Raw genomic sequence first — 17723 nt, 5'->3', positions numbered from 1 at the left:
TTCTGTCACATTACCGCGATGAAGGGTTTAGCCTGCAGGAGACCCTGCGCCAAGCAATTTTTGAAGACACCTGATGCGGCGGGTGAATCACTGCTAAACAAACCACACCTGTAGGGACGGCACAGCCTTTGCATGGACCCTTCGGAGCCCGCCCCGTCACGGCCAGATTGCTCGCCACCAAGCGATCCTGAGAAAGGCTGGCCGGGCGATGGATCGAGCAGCGTCTACTGGCCATACCACCTTGGATGCGCCTGATCTCGTCTGATCTTGGAAGCAAAGCAGGGCTTGGCTCGGACCGTACTTGGATGGGATACCTCCTGGGAACACCGGGTGCTGTAGACCATTTTGATGACGTTTTGCCCTACTGCCCTGCACGGTTAGCATGGAACGTCGCCTTGTCAGACACCGACCTTAAGTAACTTAGATGATGGAAGCCCCAAGGCCTCTGAGCCAGTTGGCAGCTAAGCACGCTACCCCGCCGCCTTCACGCAGGCCTGACACCGAGCTCCTTGCCACGGCTAGGAGTGCTTATTGACTCCGCAGCTCGTCGTGTGGAAATGATGGCGTTAAAAGCACTCGGGGCCGTAAAGGGGCCAGGCTTTCAGCAGGTGCCCAGGGAAGGCTTTGGATGCCGGCCGCCTAGCGAGGGCCAGCAGAAGTAACATGTTTCTCTGCAAAGAAGCTTGTGTGACCAAGCCAGACGGCTGACAAAGAGCTAACCTCAGTGCAAGGAAGGCAAGGAAGGTGCGGAAGGAATTGGGGAGGGGGGGTGATTCCTGCTAGGGCCCTGAAATCATAAAACAGGCATGAGAGTCTGACGCATGGTGGCGTAGAGGTTGTAGGGGCAGATAGGGGGTGTTGTCACGTGCGAGCACGTGTGCATGCTGGCTTGTGTGTGAGAGTGCGCTTCCTAGGTGTGGCGCGCTGCAGACAGTCAAAGGGATTGTTCCCTTTCATTAAAAGTTAATCCCCGGCTGCAGCCTATTAGAAAGCAACTAACCGCGCTCTACTCACCCTACCCGGGTCTACCGGTGAGTCTCGCCTCTGCTCCCGGCCTGTGGCATTGGCCGTGAAGCTGACGTTCCGTCTACAGCGCTGCAGCCGATCAGTGAGCTCAGCGGCTCTGAGTGGAGCGTTGTGTCTAGTGTTGAGCCACCCCCGTAGTGTTCGGGTTCGGTTCGGTTCGTCGAACACCGGGATGTTCGAGGAACTGTTCGTCGAACTGTTCGTCGAACACCTTAGAACACCGTCGAACACCGTTAAAACCAATGGCAGGCAAACAAAAACACATAGAAACACATAGAAAACACCTGCAAAGGTGTCCAAAAGCTGACAAACTGCTCAGAAGACACTCTGTTTAAAAAAGCCGGCCGGCAAATTCAGCAGCGGCATACACCGGTACCCGACAATTTAGACAAGAAGGAATAGAGCATCACACATAGATTAGATAGATAGAAACATGTCAGTCACACATATAAGAAGCACAGTGACAGTGTTGGTTACTGCATTTGTCATTTAGTGTAAAGGATTTATTAAAAAAAATATTAGTGTTTTCATGCACCGTCTCTTTAAAAAAGCCGGCCGGCAATTCAGCATCTGTACCCGACAATTTAGAACAGAAAGAATAGAGCTTCACACATAGATTAGATAGATAGAAACATGTCAGTCACATATATAATAAGTACAGTGATAGTGTTGCTTACTGTACTTGTCATTTAGTGTAAAGGATTTATTTAAAAAAATAATAGTGTTTTCATGCACTGTCTCTTTAAAAAAGCCGGCCGGCAATTCAGCAGCGGTACCCGACAATTTAGAACAGAAAGATAGAGCATCACACATAGATTAGATAGATAGAAACATGTCAGTCACATATATATGAAGTACAGTGATAGTGTTGGTTACTGTACTTGTCATTTAGTATTAAAATAAAGGATTTATTATTTAAAAAATTGGCGTGGGGTTCCCCTTAATTTTAGGCTCTAGCGGAGGTTAAGCAGACGGCTGGGGCAGATGTTTGAAGCCTGGGAAGGGGGTAATATCCACGGAGCTTCCCAGGCTACTAATATCAGCCCCCAACTGAATACATAGCCTTTACTAGCTATTAAAATGGGGGACCCCCCAAAAAAAATGACGTGGGGTCCCCCCTAATTTAATAGCTAGCAAAGGCTAGGCAGACAGCTGGGGGCTGATATTAATAGCCCAGGAAGGGAGCCATGAATATTGGCCCCCTCCCAGGCTAGAAACACCAGCCGTCAGCCGCCCCAGAAATGGCGCATTCATAGGATGCGCCAATTCTGGCACTTAGCCTCGCTCTTCCACGCTGCCCTGGTGCGGTGGCAGGGGGTAATAGGGTTGGGGTTGATGTCAGCTTATAATGCCAGCTGACATCAAGCCCAGGTTAGTAATGGAGAGGCGTCTATAAGACACCCCCATTACTAACCCCATAGTCAAAGTTAAAAAAAACACAAACACCCAGAATAAAGTCCTTTAATTGAAATAAAGACACAATCCTTTATTGTTCTAAATTAAACCATACCTACCATCACGCCCATTCCAGCTGAAGCCAACGATCTCCTGCAATAAAAGAAAAATAATAAAGCAACCTCATCCTTACCTTTCCATGGTTCCCACGACAGCTTCAGCTCTGCTACATCGAGATGACAGGCTGGACCGCAGCAGAACGCCGCCATCCAGCCTGTCATCCCGCAGACACTGAGAAGCGCAGGCTTGCTTGCGCTGCTCAGCGTCTCTCTGTGACGACATCCAGATGAGCCGAGTTCATGTCCAATGAACTCGGCTCACCTCATGCACGTCACTGACAGCGTGGGAAAATTCTCACGCTGAAGCGCTGATTGCAGGAGAATTTTCCCACGCTGTCAGTGACGTGCAGAAGGTGAGCTGAGTTCATTGGACATGAGCTCACCTCATGCACATCACTGACAGCGTGGGAGAATTCTCCTGCACTCAGCACTTCAGCGTGAGAATTTTCCCACGCTGTCAGTGACGAGCATGAGGTGAGCCGAGTTCATTGGACATGACCTCGGCTCATCTGGATGCCGTCACAGCGAGACAGTGAGGAGCGCAAGCATGCCTGCGCTTCTCAGTGTCTGCGGGATGACAGACTGGATGGCAGCGTTCTGCTGCGGTCCAGCCAGTCATCTCGATGTAGCAGAGCTGAAGCTGTCGTGGGAACCATGGAAAGGTAAGGATGAGGTTGGTTTATTATTTTTCTTTTATTGCAGGAGATCGTTGGCTTCAGCTGGAATGGGTGTGATGGTAAGTATGGTTTAATTTAGAACAATAAAGAATTGTGTCTTTATTTCAATTAAAGGACTTTATTCTGGGTGTTGTGTTTTTTTTAAATACTTTACTAGAAATTCATGGCGGTCATGTCTAATATTGGCGTGACCCCATGAATTTTGGGCTTGGGGCCAGCTAATAATACCAAGCTGGCCCTAACCCCTTTATTACCCAGTGAGCCACCGCACCAGGGCCCTGGATGAGTTGGGTACAGCGCCAGAAGATGGCGCTTCTATGAACGCGCCATTTTCCGGGGTGGCTGCGGACTGCAATTTGTAGCGGGGGGGGGCCCAGAAAGCTTGGGCCTCCCTGCGCTGCAGATTCCAGCCCCCAGCTGCCTAGTTGTACCTGGCTGGACACAAAAATAGGGCGAAGCCCCACGTACTTTTTTTTTAATTATTTCATGAATTTCATGAAATAATTAAGAAAAAAAGGCCTTCCCTATATTGTTGTGTCCGGCCAGGTACAAATAGGCAGCTGGTGGTTGGGGGCAGCCCGTTCCTGCCTGCTGTACCTGGCTGGACACAAATATAGTGCGAAGCCCCACTTCAATTTTTTTTAATTATTTCATGAAATTCATGAAATAATTAAGAAAAAAAGGGCTTCCCTATATTGTTGTGTCCGGCCAGGTACAAATAGGCAGCTGGTGGATGGGGGCAGCCCGTTCCTGCCTGCTGTACCTGGCTGGACACAAATATAGTGCGAAGCCCCACTTCAATTTTTTTAAATTATTTCAGGAAATTCATGAAATAATTTAAAAAAAATTGACGTGGGGCTTCGCACTATATTTGTGTCCAGCCAGGTACAGCAGGCAGGAACGGGCTGCCCCCAACCACCAGCTGCCTATTTGTACCTGGCCGGACACAACAATATAGGGAAGCCCTTTTTTTCTTAATTATTTCATGAAATAATTTAAAGAAAATTGACGTGGGGCTTCGCCCTGTTTTTGTGTCCAGCCAGGTACAACTAGGCAGCTGGGGGCTGGAATCCGCAGCGCAGGGAGGCCCAAGCTTTCTGGGCCACCCCCGCTGCAAATTGCAGTCCGCAGCCACCCCGGAAAATGGCGCGTTCATAGAAGCGCCATCTTCTGGCGCTGTACCCAACTCATCCAGGGCCCTGATGCGGTGGCTCACTGGGTAATAAAGGGTTTAGGGCCAGCTTGGCATTATCAGCTGGCCCTAAGCCCGAAATTCATGGGGTCACGCCAATATTAGACATGACCACCATGAATTTCTAGTAAAGTATTTAAAAAAAACACAACACCCAGAAAAAAAGTCCTTTAATTGAAATAAACACACAATTCTTTATTGTTCTAAATTAAACAATACTTACCATCACGCCCATTCCAGCTGAAGCCAACGATCTCCTGAAATAAAAGAAAAATAATAAAGCAACATCATCCTTACCTTTCCATGGTTCCCATGACTGCTTCAGCTCTGCTACATCGAGATGACAGGCTGGACCGCAGCAGAACGCTGCCATCCAGACTCTCATCCCGCAGACACTGAGAAGCGCAGGCTTGCTTGCGCTCCACAGTGTCTCTCTGTGAGGGCATCCAGATGAGCCGAGTTAATGTCCAATGAACTCGGCTCACCTCATGCACGTCACTGACAGCGTGGGAAAATTCTCCTGCACTCAGCGCTTCAGCGTGGGAGAATTCTCACACTGAAGCGCTGAGTGCAGGAGAATTCTCCCACGCTGTCAGTGAAGTGCAGGAGGTGAGCTGAGTTCATTGGACATGAGCTCACCTTATGCACGTCACTGACAGCGTGGGAGAATTCTCCTGCACTCACCGCTTCAGCGTGAGAATTTTCCCACGCTGTCAGTGACGTGCATGAGGTGAGCCGAGTTCATTGGACATGAACTCGGCTCATCTGGATGTCGTCACAGAGAGACGCTGAGCAGCGCAAGCAAGCCTGCGCTTCTCAGTGTCTGCGGGATGAGAGGCTGGATGGCAGCGTTCTGCTGCGGTCCAGCCTGTCATCTCGATGTAGCAGAGCTGAAGCTGTCGTGGGAACCATGGAAAGGTAAGGATGAGGTTGCTTTATTATTTTTCTTTTATTGCAGGAGATCGTTGGCTTCAGCTGGAATGGGCGTGACAGTAAGTATGGTTTAATTTAGAACAATAAAAGATTGTGTCTTTATTTCAATTAAAGGACTTTATTCTGGGTGTTTGTGTTTTTTTTAACTTTGACTATGGGGTTAGTAATGGGGGTGTCTTATAGACGCCTCTCCATTACTAACCTGGGCTTGATGTCAGCTGGCATTATAAGCTGACATCAACCCCAACCCTATTACCCCCTGCCACCGCACCAGGGCAGCGTGGAAGAGCGAGGCTAAGTGCCAGAATTGGCGCATCCTATGAATGCGCCATTTCTGGGGCGGCTGACGGCTGGTGTTTCTAGCCTGGGAGGGGGCCAATATTCATGGCTCCCTTCCTGGGCTATTAATATCAGCCCCCAGCTGTCTGCCTAGCCTTTGCTAGCTATTAAATTAGGGGGGACCCCACGTCATTTTTTTTGGGGTGTCCCCCATTTTAATAGCTAGTAAAGGCTATGTATTCAGCTGGGGGCTGATATTAGTAGCCTGGGAAGCTCCATGGGTATTACCCCCTTCCCAGGCTTCAAACATCTGCCCCAGCCGTCTGCTTAACCTCCGCTAGAGCCTAAAATTAAGGGGAACCCCACGCCAATTTTTTTAATAATAAATCCTTTATTTTAATACTAAATGACAAGTACAGTAACCAACACTATCACTGTACTTCATATATATGTGACTGACATGTTTCTATCTATCTAATCTATGTGTGAAGCTCTATTCTGTCTGTTATAAATTGTCGGGTACCGCTGCTGAATTGCCGGCCGGCTTTTTTAAAGAGACAGTGCATGAAAACACTATTATTTTTTTTGATAAATCCTTTACGCTAAATGACAAGTACAGTAAGCAACACTGTCACTGTACTTCGTATATATGTGGCTGACATGTTTCTATCTATCTAATCTATGTGTGAAGCTCTATTCTGTCTGTTATAAATTGTCGGGTACCGCTGCTGAATTGCCGGCCGGCTTTTTTAAAGAGACGGTGCATGAAAACACTATTATTTTTTTTGATAAATCCTTTACGCTAAATGACAAGTACAGTAAGCAACACTTTCACTGTACTTCGTATATATGTGGCTGACATGTTTATATCTATCTAATCTATGTGTGAAGCTCTATTCTTTCGGTTCTAAATTGTCGGGTACAGGTGTATGCCGCTGCTGAATTGCCGGCTTTTCATGTTTCACTGTTGGCACTGTTCCCATCGATTTGGGCAACCACTGTAATGCCACAACCACCATGGCTGTGGCATTACAGTGAGTGGCAGACAATCCCTGCATGATTGGTGCTCTAAATAGCGCCAGACATGCAGGACACGCTTTTGGTGCACGAACAGTTATCGAACATAACCTCGAACAGCCGAATTTTTTGCAAATCGTTCGGGTTCGTGGAACAACTCGAACACCGCCCAAAACAGCTCGAATTTGAGATTGGCGAACAGTTCTAGTCGAACACCGCTCATCTCTAGTTGTGTCTACAAGACCTTTTAAGGAAGCCAGCAAAAAAATTGAAGAGAAGGGAAAGCACAAAAGGACCCGATCTTGCTGAGCACTGGAAAGGGCAGCCGGCAGCCAGACGTCAAAGTAGAAAAGCAGCAAGTGAGAGACTTGTCTCTGCCTACGGCCACACCACCCTGAACATGCCCGATCTCATCTGATCTTGGAAGCTAAGCAGGGTCTGGCATGGTTAGTACTAGAATGGGAGACTGTAAAATAATACTCTTCCTGTATTATTTTTTTCTACTGAGGACTTCTCAAAGTATCAATATCACGATATTCTTATAAAAAAATGTATCTATTTATTCTTGGATTGTCCATTAAAAAGAATCAGATTGCAGCAGGTACATACAATAATTAGTTATAAAGTAATTGTCCATTTGTCCATAATTAGCTTAATTGTTGAGATCCACCCATCTTTTCTTGGATCCTGGCTGGTAAATCATATCTTTGTCCAGCATGTGTCCAGGCCTACATGTCATCTGCTTCTCAGCATGAAGATTCTGTGTCTTGTGGGGTGGGCACAGCAAGAGAGCCCCCACTTTCTGTACCATGGGCTTTTATAGCCAGTCGTATGGACACCTGTTCTACATATGGTAGTGAACCAAAAATACACACACAAATAGCGCATGTCAACTAGACATGATGGCTGAGGCATAGAACTCAGAAAAATGATTATCGATTAACATTCCAAATGAATTTCCATAATTAACCATTTAACATTTCCCCCTTTTTTGAGAATAAAAGGACTTTAACTGAAAATTATCAAAAGAAGATACATTCATCAAACATTCTTTCTTTCCTTCTTCCTTGGCAATATCATTAAATTTCCATAATAATAATAATAGTAATAATAGTATCAATATCGGTTTATTGTTATATAATGATGTGAATTCATGTTATGGTAAGCCGTGACTAATATTCATTTAATATGTATAATTATACTTCCCTATATCTAAATTGAAGCAATCGCGGGTTCAATCGTCATCATCTGATGTCATCGGGTCGTCGTCTCGTCTTCTTCTTGGTTCTTTTATAACACAGTCTTTGGATGAAAACTCCTTTGAAATAAATTACAGCATGTAGATATTGTACAGTCCATAATTGTGCTCATTATTGTTCAGTCCATAAACTGTACTCTTTATTAGAAAGATCATGTGTGTCAGTTGATAAGAAAACAAAGTCCATGGATGAAATGTAGCTTTAATATCTGTGCAGTGTCACCTGGACTTACGTTGGATCATCTTTGGAATCTTCCGTGTGTCCGCACTGGACTCGTGTCACTTTTGGAACAGATGTGACGTCTTTGGTCAGTAAAGCAAGGGTTAACTTGCCACTTTCCTGCTTTATATAGCACCATAACCAGTACTCAGTCCTTTATATACAGGACACATATGCCAGGTATTACCTGTTCACCAGCATTCATTAAAGCGTTGCAGGTGATAAGAAACCACTGGAATGTGATGAAACTTGAACACAACACAGTACATATAGGATCATCGTCCTCTGCCGTCCTGGTGATCAGTGGTGTGAATTGCATTGTATGTAATGGACACAGTCTATTATAACACTCAGCATTCACACCTGTTACCTTCTGAGACGTCCGGATATCAGTTGCTTCTTCTTGTAACTTTTGAGAATCTCTTTGATTTATAAAAATTAAAAGTCTTTAGTAAGATAGAATTCATAATTGCGATGTCTTGATTGAAGTCTTCATTCCCTAATCTGATACCAAATCTGGCAGTTTTTCCTAACCTATAATATCACAGCGTACCATAGCAATCAGTAATATCCATCTAATTATTATCAAAATATTAAAATAAATTATGTTTGGAATAATAAACAATAATAGATAATAATTCATTATCAATCAAGTTCTCCATATGATAGAACATTTTTATGTCATAGGTGTAATTACCTTTTCCAACCCATAGGTGTCAGTGTATTTTGAAAAAACAAGTTTTTATATCTTTATTAAACCAATAATATCAAAGAATGTATACTCCTGAACCAAAATGAATAAATATATGAATGTATGAATGAATGAATGAATGAATAAATGAATGAATGAATTGTTGTGTTTACTCAGAAAATGTAAACATTTTTTTCCTTAGCAATATATATTTAATGAAGCAATACTCTTGTATTAGACATTACTTTATTAAATATTAATGTGTTTTCTCAATTGAGATATTGAACTCAAATAAAATCAAATGAAAATTAAAAAATGAAAAAATAGAAAAATAAGTAAGAATAAAATTTTAAAAATGAAAAATAAAATTAAGAGTAAAAATAAGAATAAAAATAAAAATAAGGCCTTTAAATTTTAATGACAAATGCAGAGTAATTATATTCTCCACAAAAAATACCCTTATATCTCCATTATCTGGATGATTTCATATTTTTCATAACCTTGAACCACCAAAAAATATTAAATTATGCAACTTTGCATGTAATATCCTTCTTAATTATACCATAGTACCTTATTATTATTTCTTCTTTATTAAAATGTGTGGAAAATAAGTATTGATCAAAAGTGATTATGTAATCAGGATCAAAAACACATTTTCCCCCTTAATAACAAAAATATTATTTTGTAAAATTTATGTATATATCTGAACCAAATTATAAATTTCATATCGATGAGTAGCATAGATTTGACTAAAGAGAGGTGTGTACCTATTTAGGTAACCATTAAAAATAATATTATAGTTATTCAAGAATATTATCATGTGGAAAATTATTCTAAATATAAATTTGCTTTGTAAACCATTTTGATGTGTGGTTGCCCTTATCCACTATTAGTTAAATCAAGAAATAATAATTATTAAATAAATATAGAAATATATATATGTAGATAATACCTAATTATGTATAATAATTTCCTCAGAATTAAATATATTTTTGTACCTTCACATAAAGAAACATTTTTATTTTTTCAAACATACAAACATAAGAGGCCTCTGTCACATCAATCACACTTAGCAGCTGCTGATTTACTCATCTGTCACCTTCACTCTGACATTCACAGATCTGTTCAACTCAAACATTCCACATATGAAGTTTTAGATATATATATATATATTTTACCCAAAATTGTTGTATCCCAATTTATTAATGCGCATTGCCATATCAATTGAATATCTTTATATTTCTTTGAATATTCCCCAAGTACATATTATATAATATGAGAGTAAGTCACTGGAATTTCAGACACTTGAAAAAACTCTTGTCTTAGATTCTTTTTTCACTGGCTGTCCGGTCTTAAGTTACATCAGTTGAAAATAGAATGAATGGGATCCTATACTATTAGCTCAAAGTTCAAAGGCCGCAGCTGTCACACGTCATGCTGTAAAGCTACTTTAATTTGCACGAACACTTCATGCACAGAAAATATTAGCAACACAAAAGAATTAATAAGTATTACATATATATTATAGTTCAACTAGATATATTGTTATTATTTTAAAATGTTATACACATAAAATCATGCAATTTTTTCACTTCCTGTGTGAATAAAGAAATAAATCCATTTTAGAGTTCTTTGATCAAATCCTGCTTTGGAATGAAAACTCTAAGGAAATATAAGAAAATAAAATTAAATATCAAATTCATACAGAAACAGAATTATTTAAATATCTTATACATATATTGGTTGGTTCTAATGTAATTCAAAATATTGCTACTTAAATTTATATATATGAAGTTCTAATTTATTAATTAATATATATATTTTATAACCGTATATATAAATACAATTATACGCAATCTCTACTTAGACAAGTGTATATATATATATATATATATATATATATATATATGAACTATTAGAAACTATGTAACTACAATTTTACTGTATAAGATTATAAATAAATATTGAGACATTGTATTACATTTTGATACAACATTGTAATTACAGTTTTTCCTTAGCCACTCCCTAAACCAAATCTTCTGTCTCTCTCAAATATCTCCAGGAACGCCCTATTTAGGAAAGACATTTTTCTATCCTTCAAAACCTCAGAGAACTGCCTGTTCTTCTGTCCACATTCCATGACGTCACTGTGAGTTGGTCGTCTCACCTGTCTCTGTCCATCAGTTTCAGCCATTTTCCTTTTTAGAGAATCACAGTTCTGACTGAGAATTAACTCATTCTGTGGAGAGATGGATCTTTGCACTGGCTGATATGGCTTATAACATATGTGAAATCTTCTGCGTATTTGATAGAGTTCACTATGGGGATGACTCAGTCTAGGAGAGTTTGATATTGGCTTTTGGTAAGATTTTACCTTTCCTGGTTTTATAAATTTAGCTTGATTTATTTTCTTTTCACGATTCTCATGTTTTCTAACAAAATCCTGCATCTGCGCACATTCAAATAATGAATTTTTTTGTGATGCCATAACTTGGGAAACTGAATTTAGGAATTTGAATTTTTGTACAAAAGTTGTTATCATATTTTGTACTTTTCCATTTTTGATGAGAGCTTTGTACAACCGTTCAAATATGGACATGAATGTATATGTACATTCCTTCCTACCAATCCTTAGTTTCTGCAGATCTTCTATGTTGGGAAAATCCTTTGTGACACAATAAATCAAATATCTTAATCTGTCCGAATCATTTTCCCATCCATTAGGAGAGTCATTTTCACAGGGCATTAAATGTAAACGTCTGGACAATGTCACAGGAATCCATATTTTAAATAATTGATTCCTCTCCTCATTGGATAAATCAAACTTATCAGAGAAGCTCTCAAATGTCTCTGAATTTCTACAGGCATGGATTTTGACATCATATTTTGGCATGATTTTGTATAATTTCAGCAAATTTTTCCTCATTTTAATTTGGAGTTGAGCCTGGGTAATTCCAGAATTCTCTGATATTTTTAGTGGCTCTTGTACGTCCGTTCCTCCTACGTCACTCACGTCTCCTCCCACATCACCTAGTATATCGGTTTCTCGTATGTCAGTCATGTCTCCTCCCATGTCAGGTTTCTGTATGTCCATCTCTTGGTCAGACCCAAGGTCACCTTCAGTTACAGACACGTGTCTTACTTCTTGTTCATTTTCCACATTACAGTCAGAATCAGTATCACCGTCTGACACTTCTACATGATTTTCCTGCTTAGAAATCTCTAACACAAGACTATGAAAAAAATCTACCAAATGTAGAATATTTCTCAATTTCTGTTTGTCTCTATTTACCAATTTAGAAGTTAACTGTAAATTCTGCAATTCACATTCTTTGTATAAACTGAGCCACAAAACTTCTATGTCATCTCCTACATTAACTTTGAAATTAATATTACTTTGTTTAGCAAAAGAAGAAATTATATCCATATTTTGCTTACCTTAAGATTCCTTGGCTTCTCTTTATCAGCACGTCCTGTCTTCAGTTCGTCTGATTCTTTTCCTGTGTGATTCTGTTCCTTGTTAGTACCTCTGCTTCCTGTCTTTCCTCAGTCTGTAGGTTCTTTCTGCTTCTCGTGACAAACTAGTGAATTTACTGACACGTGAACAACAGCTGTTCAGCTCGTCAGGACTTCCCCCTTGTTCACGGAAGAAATTCACTTACTTAATTTAAAAAACAAAAAAACAGGACTGGCTGGCTCACCATTGTAAAATAATACTCTTCCTGTATTATTTTTTTCTACTGAGGACTTCTCAAAGTATCAATATCACGATATTCTTATAAAAAAATGTATCTATTTATTCTTGGATTGTCCATTAAAATGAATCAGATTGCAGCAGGTATATACAATAATTAGTTATAAAGTAATTGTCCATTTGTCCATAATTAGCTTAATTGTTGAGATTCACCCATCTTTCCTTGGATCCTGGCTGGTAAATCATGTCTTTGTCCAGCATGTGTCCAGGTCTACATGTCATCTGCTTCTCAGCATGAAGATTCTGTGTCTTGTGGAGTGGGCAGAGCAAGAGAGCCCCCCCTTTCTGTACCATGGGCTTTTATAGCCAGTCGTATGGACACCTGTTCTACATATGGTATTGAACCAAAAATACACACACAAATAGCGCATGTCAACTAGACACGATGGCTGAGGCATAGAACTCAGAAAAATGATTATCGATTAACATTTCAAATGAATTTCCATAATTAACCATTTAACAGAGACCACCTGGGAATGCCAGGTGCTGTAGGCTTTTGCTTTTCCTTCCTTCCACCAGCAGGGGGCACTCTCTTCTATGCCTTTTTTCCATTCCCTTTCACAAGTGCACACATTCATTCTCTTTTCTTTTTTTCATTTGCTTTCTCTCTTGCGCTATTTCATCTCTGCAAAATGCCAGCATCCTTCTGATCACCGTGGGCCTCCAGCATTGTTGCTTATTTACTTTTAATACTAGGCTCCTTTTCACCAGGACCAGCGTCTCCCGGGTGGCTGGAGGCAACCACCGGTAACCCCAAGCAGAAGACCATTGCAGGCAACACGACCCTCCCCCCTGAAGAGCAGCTCAAAGTCACTGGCAACCATCTCACCCTCTTCCTTCATTCACCCCTGGACGTCTCGCTCCGTCCCCAAGTTACGGGTCCAGCTTGCTCTTTCTGTCACATTACCGCGATGAAGGGTTTAGCCTGCAGGAGACCCTGCGCCGAGACATATTTGAAGACACCTGATGCGGCGGGTGAATCACTGCTAAACAAACCACACCTGTAGGGACGGCACAGCCTTTGCATGGACCATTCGGAGCACGCCCCGTCACGGCCAGATTGCTCGCCACCAAGCGATCCTGAGAAAGTCTGGCCGGGCGATGGATCGAACAGCGTCTACTGGCCATACCACCTTGGATACGCCTGATCTCGTCTTATCTCGGAAGCAAAGCAGAGCTGGGCTCGGACAGTACTTGGATGGGAGACCTCCTGGGAACACCGGGTGCTGTAGACCATTTTGATGACGTTTTGCCCTACTGCCCAGCTCGGCTAGCATGGATTGGCGCCTTGCCGGACACCGACCTTAAGTAACTTAGATGATGGAAGCCCCAAGGCCTCTGAGCCAGTTGGCAGCTAAATACGCTACCCCGCCGCCTTCATGCAGGCCTGACACCGAGCTCCTTGCCACGGCTAGGAGTGCTTATTGACTCCGCAGCTCGCCGTGTGGAAATGATGGCGTTAAAAGCACCCGGGGCCGTGAAGGGGCCAGGCTTTCAGCAGGTGCCCAGTATTGTTGAGCCACCCCCATAGTGTTCGAGTTCGGTTCGGTTCGTCGAACACCCGTGTGTTCGTCGAACACCGTTAAAACCAATGGCAGTCAATCAAAAACACATAGAAACACATAGAAAACACCTTCAAAGGTGTCCAAAAGCTGACAAACTGCTCAGAAGACACAACTAACACATGGAAAAGTTACAAGTACATATAGTCATGCGAAAAGAAAAGAGGTGGAGGAGTAAAAGGAGGGGGAGACACAGATATAGGCATGTCATGCCCTTCTAAAATCCAAAAAGTGAGAAGCCGACACGTTCAGTCCGCTCCTGCCCGTGCCACCTCCGTGTCGCCGGGTTTGTGCCAGAGCCGCGGTGAACCCTGACGGCCAGCCCCCCTCTCCCAATACTGGTGTCTGTCCGCTGGTGGGTCGAGCGAGCCCCCCTGTGGTGGAGGCAGCTCTAAGCTTTTTAATTTAAATTGTCTCTCTAATTTGAATAAATACACTTTAAATCCATTTACAAGGATCTATTGGAGGGCAAGTCTCATGCCAGCAGCCGCGTAATTCCAGCTCCAGTAGCGTCCACTAAAGCTGCTGCAGTTAAAAAGCTTTTATAAGGATCGAGCTCGGCTGTCCACCGCAAGGCATCCTACTGCCAGTCCGAGCCCCTATGCCTTGGGGTGCCTCCTGATGCTCTTCACTGAGTATCCCATGGTCCCGAAGCATTTCCTTTGAAAAAATGAAGTGTCCAAACTACAGGTGGTGTAGCTTGCTTAACAGCCGGGATAATCCGCTGACTAGCAGACCCTGCTACTAGGCACAAAGTATTTCCTGGGCTAGATGCAGTTAAAAATTTGTAATTAGATACTCTCGTTGGATGCTGAGAAAGCATTCCATAGAGTCTCCTGGCACGCCATATATGATTCTCTTAAAAAGCTTGGGGTAGGGGTCTAGGGGACCCTTTTATAGCCAAAATCACGGCCCTGTATCGCAATACGTCACCTAGGCTGAAGATAAATGGAACTGTAGCACCCTGAGGGCTCGGTTGCTACAGACGTATTGCACCTCACCCAGAGGTGTGATATCTCACTCTCAGGTAAGGATGTAGTGTGGATCAGGACCCGACACCTGCATGCATTACACCACATTGCCGTGGGGCAGGGCGACCAATATGCCCCTGAGATGGGCACGACAGTCCCTGTCCCTGGCTGGAGTGGGGGGAGGGAACACTGAGGAAGGGGAACCCTGCAGTGCAGGAGCAGGGAGGAAGCAGTTCCTGGGTGCATTGAGAAGGGAGTATAAAAGGTGGGCACCATCTTAGTTCAGTGCAGAGAAGTCTGAGCAGAAGTGGCAGGGAGCAGGGGCTCTGCTTGAGCTCTGCTCCGGAGGCGGGCCTAGTAACAGAGGCCCAGGCCTGGAAGAGGGAGAAGGAAGGAAGAGGAGCGGAGAAGGCTCCATGAACGAGGAATGAAGGGATCTCAGGGGTGCGGACGGGCGAGTCGCCACCGCACGCCCGAATCCACCTGCGTGGAGGGGTCAGGCCAAAGGGGGAGACCGGTCCCCGAAACTAGTGGAGGCAGGAAACGACCCTCAGCTAGAAACAGGAGGCTGTGACATTTTATGTGGCGCAGCCCCTCGCTACACACGCTAGGAAGGCACCACATAGGGTCAGGGAAACTGGCGCCAAGTTTACCAAGAGGAGGCCCGAGGCAGCCGGACAGAAGGGTTGGTAAGAAAGGCCAGACAAAGGACACACAAAGGGGGTCCTGTGAAGCACTCCAAAGTTATCTGGGAGTTGTCTGAGCCCCTCACCTGGTGAGCACAGTACGACGTGGGCAGCCGTTACCTGCAGACGTGGTCTGGATAATAAGAACTGTGAGTAAAGGCCCTGGACTGCATCACTGACTCCGTGTCATTACTGCTGCTGCCCTGCACCATCACCCCCATCCTCCGCATACACTGCCCTGAGGCTATACTCCTCCCGTGGGGAGTTATGCTACGCTCTGCTGCACCCACAACACCAGCCTCAGCGGTCTGCCCTGGAGCGGCGGTTCACTCTGACCACAATCCACGGGTGGCATAGTCGGACATTTAAACATCAAAACCACATAAATAGTTCCACCACTGGTTTGACCGCCCTGAGCCACGGAACCGGGTTGCCGCCACGGAGACTACAACCACCAGCATCCACCAAAAAGGGTCCGGCTCCGGGTGTCCCAAGGCCCAGGGGGCGCGTCAGAACATTTTCATCACCTTTCACAATCACCAATGGGACAAGGCAGGGATGTTCTCTGTCCCCTCTCTTATACATCCTAGTGACGGAGCACCTGCTCTCATCAATTCGCCATAACCCCAATATTATGTGGATTGAGGTGGGAGGCACCGAGTACAAGTGCTCTCTATTTGCTGATGATGTCCTAGTATATATCACTCAATCACATATATCCATCCATGCTGTTATGGCTGAAATAGATCACTTTGTTACATGGTCAAATTTTAAAATCAATGCAGCGAAGTCTGAGGCCCTCGATGTCTCCCTCCCCAAATCCATATAGGATTCCATCCAGTCCAACTTTCCCTTTGCCTGGCCCTCACAGGGTATCAAATACTTAGGAATTCCTATTCATAGAGACCTCTCCCATCTATGTTATCTTAATTTTGGGCCCTTTATTGAACAACTCCATACAGACCACGGTTGGCAAGTTAGAACTGTAAGATTCACTACGTGAACCACTGGTGTTTTGTGGAAAAGCACATGTACACTGTGTTCCAAATTATTATGCAAAAAGTGTTTAGGAGTGACAAGGGAAGAATTTGTTTGTTTGTCAGTTAAACTCATTGATGGTGATGTGTGTCAGGGCTCTTTATATCACTGTAAGCAATTGCAGACACCTGTGCTAATTAGTTTGGCAGGTGTGTCCAATGAAAGGCAAGACTACTTAAGAAGGCTGTCTCACATTATTAAGCAGCCTACATTTTCTGCCAAAATGGGAAAGAAAAAGGATGTGTCGGCTGCTGAGAAGCAACAAATTGTGGAGTGTTTAGGTCAAGGCATAACTACAATCAACATTGTGCGATGATCAGGATGAAGTGTCTTGGCAATCAAGAAGTATGTAGCTGATTCACAGTACACACGTGTGCGTGCTGATAAGGGCAAATTGAGGACTCTTTCCTACAGGCAATTACATCAGGTTGAAAGAGCAGCGGCAAAAAAGCCTTGTCATAGCAGCAGACAAGTTTTTGAAGCTGCTTGTGCATTCAACGTCCCCCGAACAACAAGATACAGGGTCCTTCAGAGGTTTGCAGCTGTGCATACGCCATCCTGTCGACCTCCTCTATCCACTTCACACAAGCAGAAACGGCTCCAGTGGGCCAAACATTACATGAAGACTGATTTCAAAACTGTTTTGTTTACGGATGAGTGCCGTGCAGCGCTCAATGGTCCAGATGGATGGAGTGGAGGATGGCTGGTTGATGGACACCCCACGCAAACACGGCTACAGCGCCAACAAGGAGGAGGTGGAGTAATGTTTTGGGCTGGAATCATGGGGAGAGAGATTGTCGGCCCCTTTAGGATCCCTGAAGGCGCTAAAGATGAACTCCATAATGTATGTGGATTTTCTCAAACAGCACTTCCTGCCATGGTTCAAGAAGAAGAACCGTGTATTT

At 43.5% G+C, this 17723-nt stretch overlaps 2 pseudogenes; both read left to right on the top strand.

Moving 5' to 3' along the window:
* The first annotated feature begins 222 nt into the window (after positions 1-222).
* LOC141269413 (5S ribosomal RNA) lies at positions 223-342 on the top strand (annotated as a pseudogene).
* A 13334-nt stretch (positions 343-13676) lies between these two features.
* LOC141268999 (5S ribosomal RNA) lies at positions 13677-13796 on the top strand (annotated as a pseudogene).
* The last annotated feature ends 3927 nt before the right edge of the window (positions 13797-17723 follow it).

This window comes from Phyllobates terribilis, unplaced genomic scaffold, assembly GCF_046119375.1.
Source record: "Phyllobates terribilis strain yellow unplaced genomic scaffold, ASM4611937v1 Scaffold_4__5_contigs__length_816908805, whole genome shotgun sequence".
Classification (NCBI taxonomy): domain Eukaryota; kingdom Metazoa; phylum Chordata; class Amphibia; order Anura; family Dendrobatidae; genus Phyllobates; species Phyllobates terribilis.
This window is presented reverse-complemented; position numbering and strand designations above follow the sequence as displayed.